Genomic DNA, 12,362 nt, shown 5'->3' on the forward strand with positions numbered 1-12,362 from the left:
TGAACATGGAACCCAATGAGGGGCTCAATCTCAGAACACTGAGATCCTGACCTGAGCTGAAATCCAAGAGTTGGACGCTCAACCGAGTAAGCCACCCAGGTGCCCTTCCATACTTTTTAATGAAAAATAAACACATAAAAATTGTTCTGAAAATTCTAAAAAAGGAGAGGAATAAGAAGCAGGGGTCTGCCAGGCATTAAATACATTATAAAACTTCATTAATTAAAAGTTTGCTATAGAATATAAATAGTGTATAAATTAAAAGTTTGGCACAGTGCATAAATAAATAGTGTATGAATTAATTAGAAGTTTTCCATAGACCAAAGAGACACAAGAATCCAGAAATAAAGTCTCAAAGGAATTTTTGTATATAATATGTATATAGTATGGTATGATCTATATGGTTTTTATATATGATAAAATGACATTTCAAATCATTGGGGGAAAATGGTGTTGGGTTATACATATATATATATGTAAATTAAAGTCAATTAAAGAAAAAAAGCTTGATTCCTGCCTTGTTCCTTATAAGGAATAAATTATTGTTACTAGTTTGTCTGAATGTGAAGGTAATTCTTCCTAAAGCCTTTGGTAGTTAAACTGACAAAGTAGTCAACATAGTTATAAATATTGACACATGTATATCTTTTAATTTTTAGCTTTATATATTGCTAAATCTCCTCTAAAAACAGTAAAATGGATGGGTGTGATGTGGTTGTTGAAAAAATAGCACCTGAGTTTGTCAGAAAGTGCTTCATATTTGAAGGTTGATGAAAAACCTTCATGTTTTGGGTGGAGGTTTATGGAATGTTAATCCTTTAGTAAAAGTGAGGAAGGTGTGATTATGTTGATTGAATTTTAGATTTTCTGCTATATTTTAACATCTACCATTTTTAATTTTAGTACAGTAAAACACTAAATATTAGGGATTTAAAATATTTACTATAATTAAAATGTAATTTTGTTATATTGAGGTTACAAGTATTCCCTGTTAGTATACCTTTGTAATTTTATGGTGTAAGTCACTAGATTATGTATAACAGAAATTCATGCTGTACTAATGTTTCAAATAGTATCAATTTCATTCAGAAAAGAAAACTGGGATGATTTGATGAAATAGGTTAAGGGAGAGTTTTTAGTATATTCTAGAACCGATTGTATATTTGAACTTACTAATTTTCCATACTAATTCTGTATTCAACTACAAGAATCATCTCGTTTTTTAAAATTTTGTTTTGTTTTGTATTTTTTTTTCAAGATTTTAGTTATTTATTTGATAGCAAAATCAGGGTTCCCACTGAGCTGGGAGCCCAATGTGGGGCTGGATCCCAGGACTCTGGGATCATGACCTGAGCCAAAGGCAGGTGCCCAACCAACTGAGCCATCCAGACACCCCCATCTTGTTTCTAATAAGTTTTTCAGTTGATTTTTTTGAGTTTATAGTTACTGGGGCACCCGGGGTGGCTCATTCAGTTAGGTGTCTGCCATTGGTTTAGTTCATGACGTCAGGGTCCTGGGATCAAGCATTGCGTTGGCTCCTTGCCCAGCTAGCTGGGAGTCTGCTTCTCCCTCTCCCTCTGCACATCACTTGTGCTTTCACTCTTGCACTCGCAAATAAATAAATAAATCTTAAAAAAAGTTTGAGTATTCAAACATTTGTTAACAGCAATAATTTTACCACCTTTCATATTTTTTATCTGATTTTTTTTTTCTTTTGGCTTATTTTGTTGGCTCGTACCTTCAGGACAATGTTAAGTTATTGAGAAAATAGTGAACATTCTGAATTTGTTCCTTGGGAATGCTTCTGATGTTTCCCATTATCATGGGAATTATTTTGACTCTTGCATTGGAACATTTTATCATGTTAAGGAATTTTCCATTCAGATTTAGTTTTCTTTTACATCAAGAAAGATTGTTGAATTTTGTTAAATGTTATTTCATTGTCTATGGAAATAGTCATTTGATTTTTTTCATCTTATATCCCTTAATATGATAGATTATATTAAGTACTGAATTCAAAGATTGAAATCCTGAATCCCAGGAAAATTTCTACTTTCATACTTGTAATCATTTTATATAAACATTAAGTTTTTATTTTTTTAATGCTTTAGATTAGTTTAAATAGTACTGGCATCTGTGCTTTGTAAGTTTGGTAGTATTCTGAGCTTGGGGTTTTTTATGGCGTGTAGGTCTTAACAACTTTTTAAATTCAATAGTAGTTAATATTTTTGGTTTTCTGCCTTGTCCAAGGTTTGTTTTGTTAAAAATATATGTAATTACTCATTCTACAGTTTTAAAGATTTATTTCTTGTGAGAGAGAGAGCGCGTGCGGGCACGCATGAGCAGGAGCAGCAGAGGGAGAATCTGAAGTAGATCCCATAACTGAGCCTGAAGCCTGATGTGGGGCTCATCCCACAGTCCTGAGATCATGAGCCTGAGATCACGACTGGAGCAGAAACCAAAAGTTGAATGGTCAACTGACTGTACCATCCGGGCACCCACTCATTCTAGTTTTGAAATGTATTTCTGTAGAGTGTTGTAATAGTAGTAGTCATTACTGTCAGTAATTTAATTTTTTTTTTTTAATAGGGCACCTGGGTGGCTCAGTTGGTTAGCTTCTGACTCTTGATCTTACCTCAGGTCTTGATCTCGGGATCATGAGTTCAAGCCCCGCATTGGCTTCTGTGCTGGGCATGGAGCCTACTTTAAAAAAAAAAAAAGCTAAAAATTTGTTTTGTGTCTGTGATTATTGCTTCCTTATTGTTTGTTATTATGTATATTTGTACATTTTCCCTTTTGTGATTGTTTTCCTTAGTTGTATTTATATCTTTTTTCTCTCAAAGAACCAGCTTTTAAGAAATTACTTCTTTTTATTCTTTTTTTCCTCTTAGGCTTATTTCATTCCTAAACTTAAATTATGTACATCATACATTTATTTTTTTCTTTCTTTCTTATTTACTAACAATAAATAAATTATATGTGTATTTGAGGTCATGATAGTTTCTGATCACTGCTTAATTTTATTCCACATGTTTTGATATGTAGTGATTTACTTTGATTATATTCTAGATATCATGATTTTTAAAATTTAGTATTTAGAATTTAAGCATTTTTTTTAGGTGACAAATGTGTGTTTGTATGTTTGGCTTCTGGTTTAGTTACTGTTTCTAGTTTTGTTGTATTACTTTCAGAGCATATTGTTTAATAATATTTCTACTTCTTTGAATTGAATTTCTTTTGGTCGTGTGCTATTTGGTCAATTGTTGCCATTCACAAACACTTGAAGATACATATTTTTTTCCCCAGGTACCTAGAGCTTAATAATACCAATGAACGCTACCTTATTATGTTGTATAGTTCTTTCGTATTCTAGTAATTTATTTCAACCTCTCTCTGTTTCGTTTTGCTTTATGAATTTTCCTTTAAAAGAAACCTTTTTATTTTGAAATAATTATAGATTCACATGAAGTTGCAAAAAAACCCCAAAAAATGTACAAGCATGTCCTTTGCATCCTTCACCCAGCCTGCCCCAGTGGTAAGATCTTATATGAGTAGTAAAATACCACTACTGGGTAACTGACGTTGGTTCAGTTCACAGAGTCTATCAGAGTTTACCAGTTTTACATGTACTTTGTGTGTGTATGTGTGTGTGTGTGTGTTTTATTTCTATGTAATTTTATCATATCTGTAACTTCATGTCACTACTCCACAATTCAGATTCAGAACTATTCTAAAACCACAGGACTTGAAGTGCCTGGCTGGCTCAGTTGGTGGAGCATGTGGCTCTTGATCTCAGGGTCATGAGTTCAAGCCCCACGTTGGGTGTAGAGATTACATAAATAAATGAATAACATACAAACATACATGCACACATACCACAGGGCTCCTTTTTGCTATCTCTTTGTAGTCATACCAACCCTCCTCCACCTGCCCCATTCTTAACCCTTCTACCCACAAATCTGTTTTATAATCTTTATAATTTTGTTTTTTCAAGAATTATAAAATGAGGTCACATTGCATATAATCTTTTGAAACTGGCTTTTTTCATTTGGCATATTCTTGAGATCCATTCAAAATGTTAAGTGTATTAATAGTTTCTTTTTATTGTTGAGTAGTATTCTGTGATAATGACATACCATGGTTTGTTTAACTGTATACTTGTTGAAGGACATTTGGATAGTTTCCAGTTTTTGGCTATTACCTAATAAGACTTCTGTGAACATTTGTATATAGGCATTTGAACATAAGTTTTCATTTCTTTGGGGTATATGTCCCAAGTATGTAATTTCTGGGGTGCATGTTAAGTACCTGTTTAGATTTTAAAGAAACTGCTAAACTTTTTTTCAGAGTAGATATACCATTTTACATTTCCACTGGTTGCATATAAATGATCTAGTGTCTCTGCATCTTTGTGAGCATTTAGTATTTCACTATTTACTATTTTGATCATTCTGATAGGTATGTAGTGATATTTCATTGTGGCTTTAATTTACATTTCCCTAAGGGCTAATGATGTTGAACCTCTTTTCATGTATATTTGCCATTTATATCTCCTCTTCTGTTCATGTCTTCTAATTTTCTAATTGGCTTTTCAGTCTTTTTGCTGTTGAGTTTAGAGAGTTCTTTATATATTATAGATACAAGTTATTTCTTGGGTATATAGTTTGCAAATATTTTTTCCCAGTCTGTAGTTTGTCTTTATTCTTTTAATAGGGCTTTTGTGAGCAAAATTTATTAATTTTCCCTTTTATGGGTTGTGCTTTTGTTGTCAAGAACTCTTCCCTAACTATAGGCTCTGAAGATTTTCTTCTTTGTTTTTTTCCCTATGCGTTTTCCCTAACATTTTACATTTAAATTTGTAAGCCATTTTGAGTTCATTTTTATATAAGGTGTGAGGTTCATGTTGAGATTCTTTTATTTTCTTCTTTCATGGTTGCTCAGTTGCTCCAGCACCGTTTGTTGGAAAGGAAGCGCATCATTTTTTAGCACTATGAAATCACTTTCTTTTTCTAGGTTTAAAGCTTTCTTTTTTCAGCGAGGTGGGGGCAGGATCTTGAATTCAACCTTGTGAGGTATTAAGATACAACCCTTGTTTTGTTGGTATTTGCCTAGTATACTTTTGCCAATGGTTTTATTTTCTTCAACTTTCAAAAACTCTTGAGTTTTAGATGGGGTTTTATTTTTATGATCCAGTCTGAAAGTCTTTTGCTCTGCTGAGTTTAACTCATTTACATTTATTGAGAGCAAAGATGTTGCTCTAGGTTTTGGAACATAATTTTCTATTTTGCCTTTTTTTTAAACTTAAAAATAAATCTCTAACTATGTGGTATGTTTACTTTACTTTTGCCTAGTTATTTGTAGGAGGTTTTTGTGAGTATGGGAGTAGGTCTTTCCACGTTCCAGGCTATCTAGAATTTTCCTTATGATCCAAGATATAATGTGCTAGTTTATTCAGCTTTTATCTTTCCCCAGCCAATAGAGTTAGGCAACTGTATTTTTTTTCTTAATACAAAACTTCTTTTCTCTCCTGCTGCCATAGAAACAGTGTTCTTTGTAAACAGGGTATTTCTGAATGGTTTCTCTTTAAGCTCTGTCTTTTCTGTTTTGCTTCTGAGGACATTCTGTCTACAACACATATGTCTTATCCTTGTTATAAATATGGGCTTTAGACTTTATGCTTTGAGAAGTTTGTCTTGCTACCTCCTTGTGAGATAAGAAGTTTTCCTTCTCTGCTTGCACTCTTGATTTCCATGATCTCCATTACTTTTAGGAGACTGTCCACATATTTTGAGAGTTGGGTTTTAGCTATATTGTATTTTACCAGGACAGGAATTTGTTTTTGTTTGATCTCCCTGTTGTTTAGAGTCTCTTTCTTTCTTTCTTTCTTTCTTTCTTTCTTTCTTTCTTTTTACTAAGGAGATAGAGTCAGCAAGAGAGAACAAGCCAGTGGTAGGGGGAGAGGGAGAAGCAGACTTCCTGCTGAGCAGGGAGCCTGATTCAGGGCTAGATCCCAGGATCATGACCTGAGCTGAAGGCAAATGCTTAACCAACTGAGCAACCCGGGGTCCTCTGTTTAGAGTATTTCTTTCTCTTTTTTTTTCTTTTAAGATTTTATTTTATTTATTTGACAGACAGAGATTATAAGTAGGCAGAGAGGCAGGCAGAGAGAGAGAGAAAGAGAGCAGGCTTCCCTCTGAGCAGAGAGCCCGATGCGGGCTCAATCTCAGGACCCTGGGATCATGACACTGAGCCACCCAGGCGCCCCTAGAGGATTTCTAAGAAGAGAAGAGGGAAGTAGAAATTATACCACTGTCAAAGTAGGAGTCAGTAATAGTATCTTTAATATCTTCACAAAACATGCTGTTCTATTTTCATAAATTATATTTAACTATTAGGAAAGCAAAACCTTTATTGGAATAACTAAGACGGATTTCTGAAGTACCTTTCCCCCCCTAAATTTTGTTTTAAAAATACAAAAGGATTTCTTTTAATTTAGCCTTAAAGATGAATGCACTACATATGTTCTGCTGCTCAAGTCTTGAAAGAAGTGTGTGTTGTTTGATAGCTCATTTTCTCCAGCAGCAATTCTGATAAAAACCAAAAGGAGAACCTGTTGTCTGCAAAAGGGATTACTGCGTTTTATTTTGAAGTAAGGGAGTATATTTCAATTCTTGTAGTTTTCACACTTTGAAAAGTATATATGCTTCTAAAAAATATCAAAGAAAATTTCCTGATTTTCTACGGAATACTAGTCACTTTCTCTGCAATTCCTTCCCATGTTCTCTGTTTTCCTGTACATTTTTTCCCCCGTATATCATCTCTGTGCTGCCACTATTTCAGTGGGTTTGTAGTGGAGAAATAGTATGAGAGTTTCCTGTTGTAGCATCTTTCAGTGTTATGAGCACTATGTCTAAACTCTTCTCTCCCTTCCCTTGATAAGGACAGTGCTCAGTGCCTTTTTTAATGCTTAGATAGTTGTCTGAGTCATAAAAACGAGTCACCACAACATAAAAAGCATATTTTGATTATCTATTGCTGTAATAAATTGTTCTAGAACTTAGTAACTTAAAACAACAAATGTTTATTATCTCTCACAGTTTCTGAGGGGCAGGAAGGAATGTGGGAGCAACTTAGGTGGTTCTAGCTTAGGGTCTTTATTTATATACAAATTTCAGTTAAGCTGTTGGCTGGAGCTACAGTTACCTGAAGGCTTAACTAAGGCTGGAGAATTTACTTCTAAGCTCATACATATAGTTTTTGGCAGGCCTCATCTCTTCACTGGCTCTCTGCCACAGACTTCTGTTTTTTGCCACATGGGCCTTTCCATAGAGTTCCCTCATGTCCTCATGGCATACCAGCTGGCTTCTCTTAGAAGAGAAGAGAGAGAGAAAGATGGTGGGTGGAAGAAGAGGCCTAACATGGAAGCTGCAGTCCTTTATAACCTAATCTTGAAGTGACATACTATTACTTCTGCCATATTCTATTGGTTATACAGACCAACACTGGTAAGAGGACTACACAAAGGTGTAAATATCAGGAGACAGGGGTCACTGGTGACTTGCAAGCTAACTCCCAAGAATAGCAATGATGTATTTTAGAGTGAAGAAATAACATGAATTCAGATTCAATGTCTTCCTGCCTGCCTGCCTGCTTTCCTTCCTTCCTTCCTTCCTTCCTTTCTCCCTCCTCTCTAGAGAGGGAGAGAGCACAACTGCGGCAAAGGCAGGACTGGAGAGGCAGAACGAAAGAGAATCTTTTTTTTTTTTTTAATTTTAAAAATTCTTCATTTAAATTCAATTTAGTTAACATATAGTCTATTTTATTAGTTTCAAGGGTAGAATTTGGTGATTCATCAGTTGCATATAATAGCCATTGCTCTTTTACATCAAGTGCCCTACTTAATACCCATCACCCAGTTACCCCATCCCTCCACCAGCCTCCCTTCCAGCAACCCTCAGTTTGTTTCCTAGAGTTAAGAGTCTCTTATGGTTTGTCGTCTTCTCTGTTTTCATCTTATTTTATTTTCCCTTCTCTTCCCCTATGTTCATCTGCTTTATTTATTAAATTGTACATATTAGTGAAGTCATATGGTATTTGTCTTTCTCGGACTGACTGACTTCTGTAAGCATAATACCCTCTAGTTCCATCGATGTTGTAGCAAAAGGCAAGGTTTCATTCTTTTTTATGGCTGAGTGATATTGCATTATGTATAAATATATATTTATATGTAAATATATGAGTATTACAAATAAATATAAATCTATATAATATAATGTAATATTGCATTATATAAAAATATATTTTTATACAATATAAATATTTCATATATATATATATATATGTATGGCTCTTTCCATAGTTTTGCTCTTGTGGACATTGCTGCTATAAACATTGGGGTGCATGTCCCCTTTCTTATAACTATTTTTGTATCCTTTGGATAGATACCTAGTAGTGCAATTGCTGTTTGGTAGGGTAGATCTATTTTTAATTTTTTGAGAAACCTCCATACTGTTTTTCAGAGTGGCTGTTCTAGTTTGCATTCCTACCAGCAGTGTAAGAGGGTTCCCCTTTCTCCACATCCTTGCCAACATCTGTCATTTTCTGAGTTAATTTTAGCCATTCTAACCAGTGTCAGGTAGTAGCTCATTGTGGTTTTGACTTGTATGTCCCTGATGCTGAGATGTTGAGCATTTTTTCACGTGTCTATTTGTCATTTGTATGTCCTTAAAGAAGTGTCTGTTCATGTCTTCTGCCCATTTCTTTTTTTTTTAATTTATTTTTTATTTTCAGCATAACAGTATTCATTATTTTTGCACCACACCCAGTGCTCCATGCAATCCGTGCCCTCTATAATACCCACCACCTGGTACCCTGACCTCCCATCCCCCACCCCTTCAAAACCCTCAGATTGTTTTTCAGAGTCCATAGTCTCTCATGGTTCACCTCCCCTTCCAATTTCCCCCAACTCCCATCTCCTCTCTATCTCTCCTTCTGCCCATTTCTTGACTGGGTTTTTTTTTTGTTTGTTTGTTTGTTTGTTTTTGGGGTGTTGAGTTTGATAAATTCTTTATGTATTTTGGATACCAGCCCTTTATCTGATAAGACATTTGCAAATATCTTCTCCCATTCTCTTGGTTATCTTTTGGTTTTGTTGACTATTTCCTTTGCTGTGCAAAAGCTTTTTATTTTGTTGAAGTCCCAGTAGTTCTTGTTTGCCTTTGTTTCCGCTTGCCTTTAGAGACCTGTCCAGCAAGAAGTTGCTGTGGCTGAGAACGAAGAGGTTGCTACCTGTGTTCTCTTTTAGGATTTTGATGGATTTCTGTCTTGTATTTAGGTCTTTCATCCATTTTGAGTTTATTTTTGTGTATGGTTTAAGAAAGTGGTCCAGTTTCATTCTTCTATATGTGGTTCTTCAATTTTCCAAATACCATTTGTTGAAGAGACTGTCCTTTTCGCATTGGATATTCTTACCTGTTTTGCTGAAGATTAGTTGACCATAGAGTTGAAGGTCCCTTTCTGGGTTCTCTATTCTGTTCCATTGATCTATATGTCTGTTTTTGTGCCAATACCATAGTGTCTTTACTACAAATTTTTAATAGAGCTTGACATCTGGCACTGTTATGCCACAAGCTTTGGTTTTTCTCTTTCAACATTCCTTTGGCTATTTGAGGTCTTTTCTGGTTCCATACAAATTTTAGAATTATTTGTTCCAGGTCTGTGAAATATGTTAGTGTTATTTTGATAGGGATTGCATTGAATGTGTAGATTGCTTTGGGTAACATAGACATTTTAACAATATTTGTTCTTCCAATCCATGAACATGGAATGTCTTTCCATTTCTTTGTGTCTTCCTCAATTTCTTTCATAAGTGTTCTATAGTTTTCAGAACACAGATCCTTTACCTCTTTGGCTAGGTTTATTCCTACGTATCTTACGGTTTTTGATACGATGTAAATGGGATCAATTCCTTGAGTTCTCTTTCTTCTGCTTTATTGCTATGTAGAGAAGTGCAACTGACTTCTGTGGATTGAGTTTATATCCTGCAACTTTGCTGAATTCCTGTATCGGTTCTAATAGTTTCTTGGTGGAGTTTTTTGGGTTTTCTACATAGAATATCGTATCATCTGCAAAGAGTGAAAGTTTGCTTTGCCAATTTGGATGCCTTTTATTTCTTTTTGTTGTCTGATTGTTGAGGCTGGGGCTTCCAGTACTATGTTAAACAACAGTGGTGAGAGTGGGCATCCCTGTTGTATTCCTAACCTTAGGGGAAAAGCCCTCAGTTTTCCCTGTTCAGGATGATATTTGCTGTGGTCTTTTGTATATGGCTTTTATGATACTGAGGTATATTACCTCTATCCCTACATGGCAGAGAGTTTTTTTCATCAAGAAAAGATGCTTTTTCTGCATCTATTGAGAAGATCATATGGTTCTTGTCCTTTTATTAATGTAGTGTGCCACGTTGATTGATTTGAGGGTGATTTGAACCACCCCTGCAGCCCAGGAATAAGCTCCACTTGGTTGTGGTATATAACCATTTCAGTATACTGTTGGATCCTATTAGCTAGTATCTTGGTGAGAATTTTTACATCCATGTTCCTCAGGGATATTGGTTGTAATTCTCCTTTTTAGTGGGGTCTTTGTCTGGTTTTGGGATTAAGATAATGCTGGCCTCATAGAACGAGTTTGGAAGTTGTCGTTCTATTTCTATTTTTTGGAACAGTTTCTGAAGAGTAGGTATTAATTCTTCTTTAAATGTTTGGTAGAATTTCCCTGGGAAGCCACTTGGCCCTAGACTCTTGTTTGTTAGGGATTTGTTTGTTTGTTTGTTTTTTTAACTAGTTCAGTTTCCTGCTGGTTATGGATCTTTTCAGGTTTTCTATTTTTTTCTCCTCTCAGTTTTGGTAGTTTATATATTTCTAAGACTTTATCCATTTTTTTCCAAATTTAATTGCTAATTTATTGGCATATGATTGCACCTAATATTCTCTTGTAATTGTATTTCTTCAGTGTTTCTCTTTTCTTTTTGATGAGTCTGGCTTGTAATTTATCGATCTTACTAAATTCTTCCAAAGATCCAGCTCTCTAGTTTCACTGATCTGTTCTTTTGTTTTTTATTTTTAAATTTCTGTATCATTGATTTCTGCTGTAATCTTTATTATTTCTCTTCTCCTGCTGGATTTAAGCTTTATTTGCTGCTCTTTTTTGAGTGTAAGGGTAAGTTGTGTATTTGAGATTTGTTTCTTAAGGAAAGCTTGTATTGCTATATACTTCCCTCTTAGGACTACCTTTGCTACATCCCAGAAGTTTTGAACTGTTGTGTTTCATTTGTTTCCATGAATTTTATAAATTCTTCATTAATTTCCTGGTTGGCCCACTCATTCTTTAGTAGGATTTTATTTAACTTCCCTTTCAAATTTTTTCTTGTGGTTCAAGTTTTATAGTATTGTGGTCTGAAAATATGCATGACATATGATCTCAGTCTTTTTGTACTGGTTGAGATCCGATTTGTGATGTAGTGTGTGGTCTGTTTTGGAGACTGTTGCCTCTGCATTTGAGAAGAATGTGTATTCTGCTGCTTTAGGTTGTAATGTTCTGAATATATCTGTGAAGTCCTTCTGGTCCAGTGTGTCATTCAAAGCCCTTGTTTCCTTATTGATCTTCTGCTTAGATGATCTGTCCATTGCTGTGAGGGGGAAATTTAAAGTTCCCTACTATTATTGTATTATTATCAATGAGTTTCTTTAATTTTGTTATTAATTGCTTTATATTAATTGCATAAATATTTATAATTGTTAGATCTTCTTTTTGGATAGACCCATTTATTATGATATTATAAATATAATAATCTCTTTTGGTTTAAGATAATAGTTTGTGTGATACAAGGATGGCTACTCCAGCTTTCTTTTGATGTCCATTAACATGATAAATGGTTCTCTACCCTGTCACTTTCAATCTGGAGGTGTGTGGGTTTAAAATGAGTTTCTTGTAAGCAGTATATTGATGGGTCTTATTTTTTTTTAATCCATTCTGATACCCTCTGTCTTTTGATTAGAGCATTAGGTCCATTTACATTTAGAGTAATTATTGAAAGATATGAATTTAATGCCACCCAGGCACCCCTAAAATGTATTGCTTTTATGAAATTATGAATGATGTTTATATATGTTCCACCATGTTCTTTGGACAAAGAGGTATTTTGCTATAGTTACATTGAATTTAAGAGATGACCTTAACAAATTTGTGATTAGGATCATTCTTTAATTTACTTTTAATATCATTTGATGTTTTACTAATATAAGTCCCAGAGAATTCTTCTCATAAAATATTTAAAAGGTGGCGTTTAGCTAAGTTTACTTATCAAG

The 12,362-nt window shown here is 34.5% G+C and overlaps 1 protein-coding gene across 5 annotated transcripts in view; it reads left to right on the forward strand.

The window, feature by feature from the left end:
• Positions 1-12,362, forward strand: part of LNPK (lunapark, ER junction formation factor) — an 88,226-nt gene that overhangs the window by 16,855 nt on the left and 59,009 nt on the right. The gene's annotated exons all lie outside the window — the stretch shown is intronic.

The sequence above is a fragment of the Mustela putorius genome, unplaced genomic scaffold, assembly GCF_011764305.1.
Source record: "Mustela putorius furo isolate JIRA1106 unplaced genomic scaffold, ASM1176430v1.1 tig00003869_pilon_pilon_pilon, whole genome shotgun sequence".
In the NCBI taxonomy this organism is placed as follows: Eukaryota; Metazoa; Chordata; class Mammalia; order Carnivora; family Mustelidae; genus Mustela; species Mustela putorius.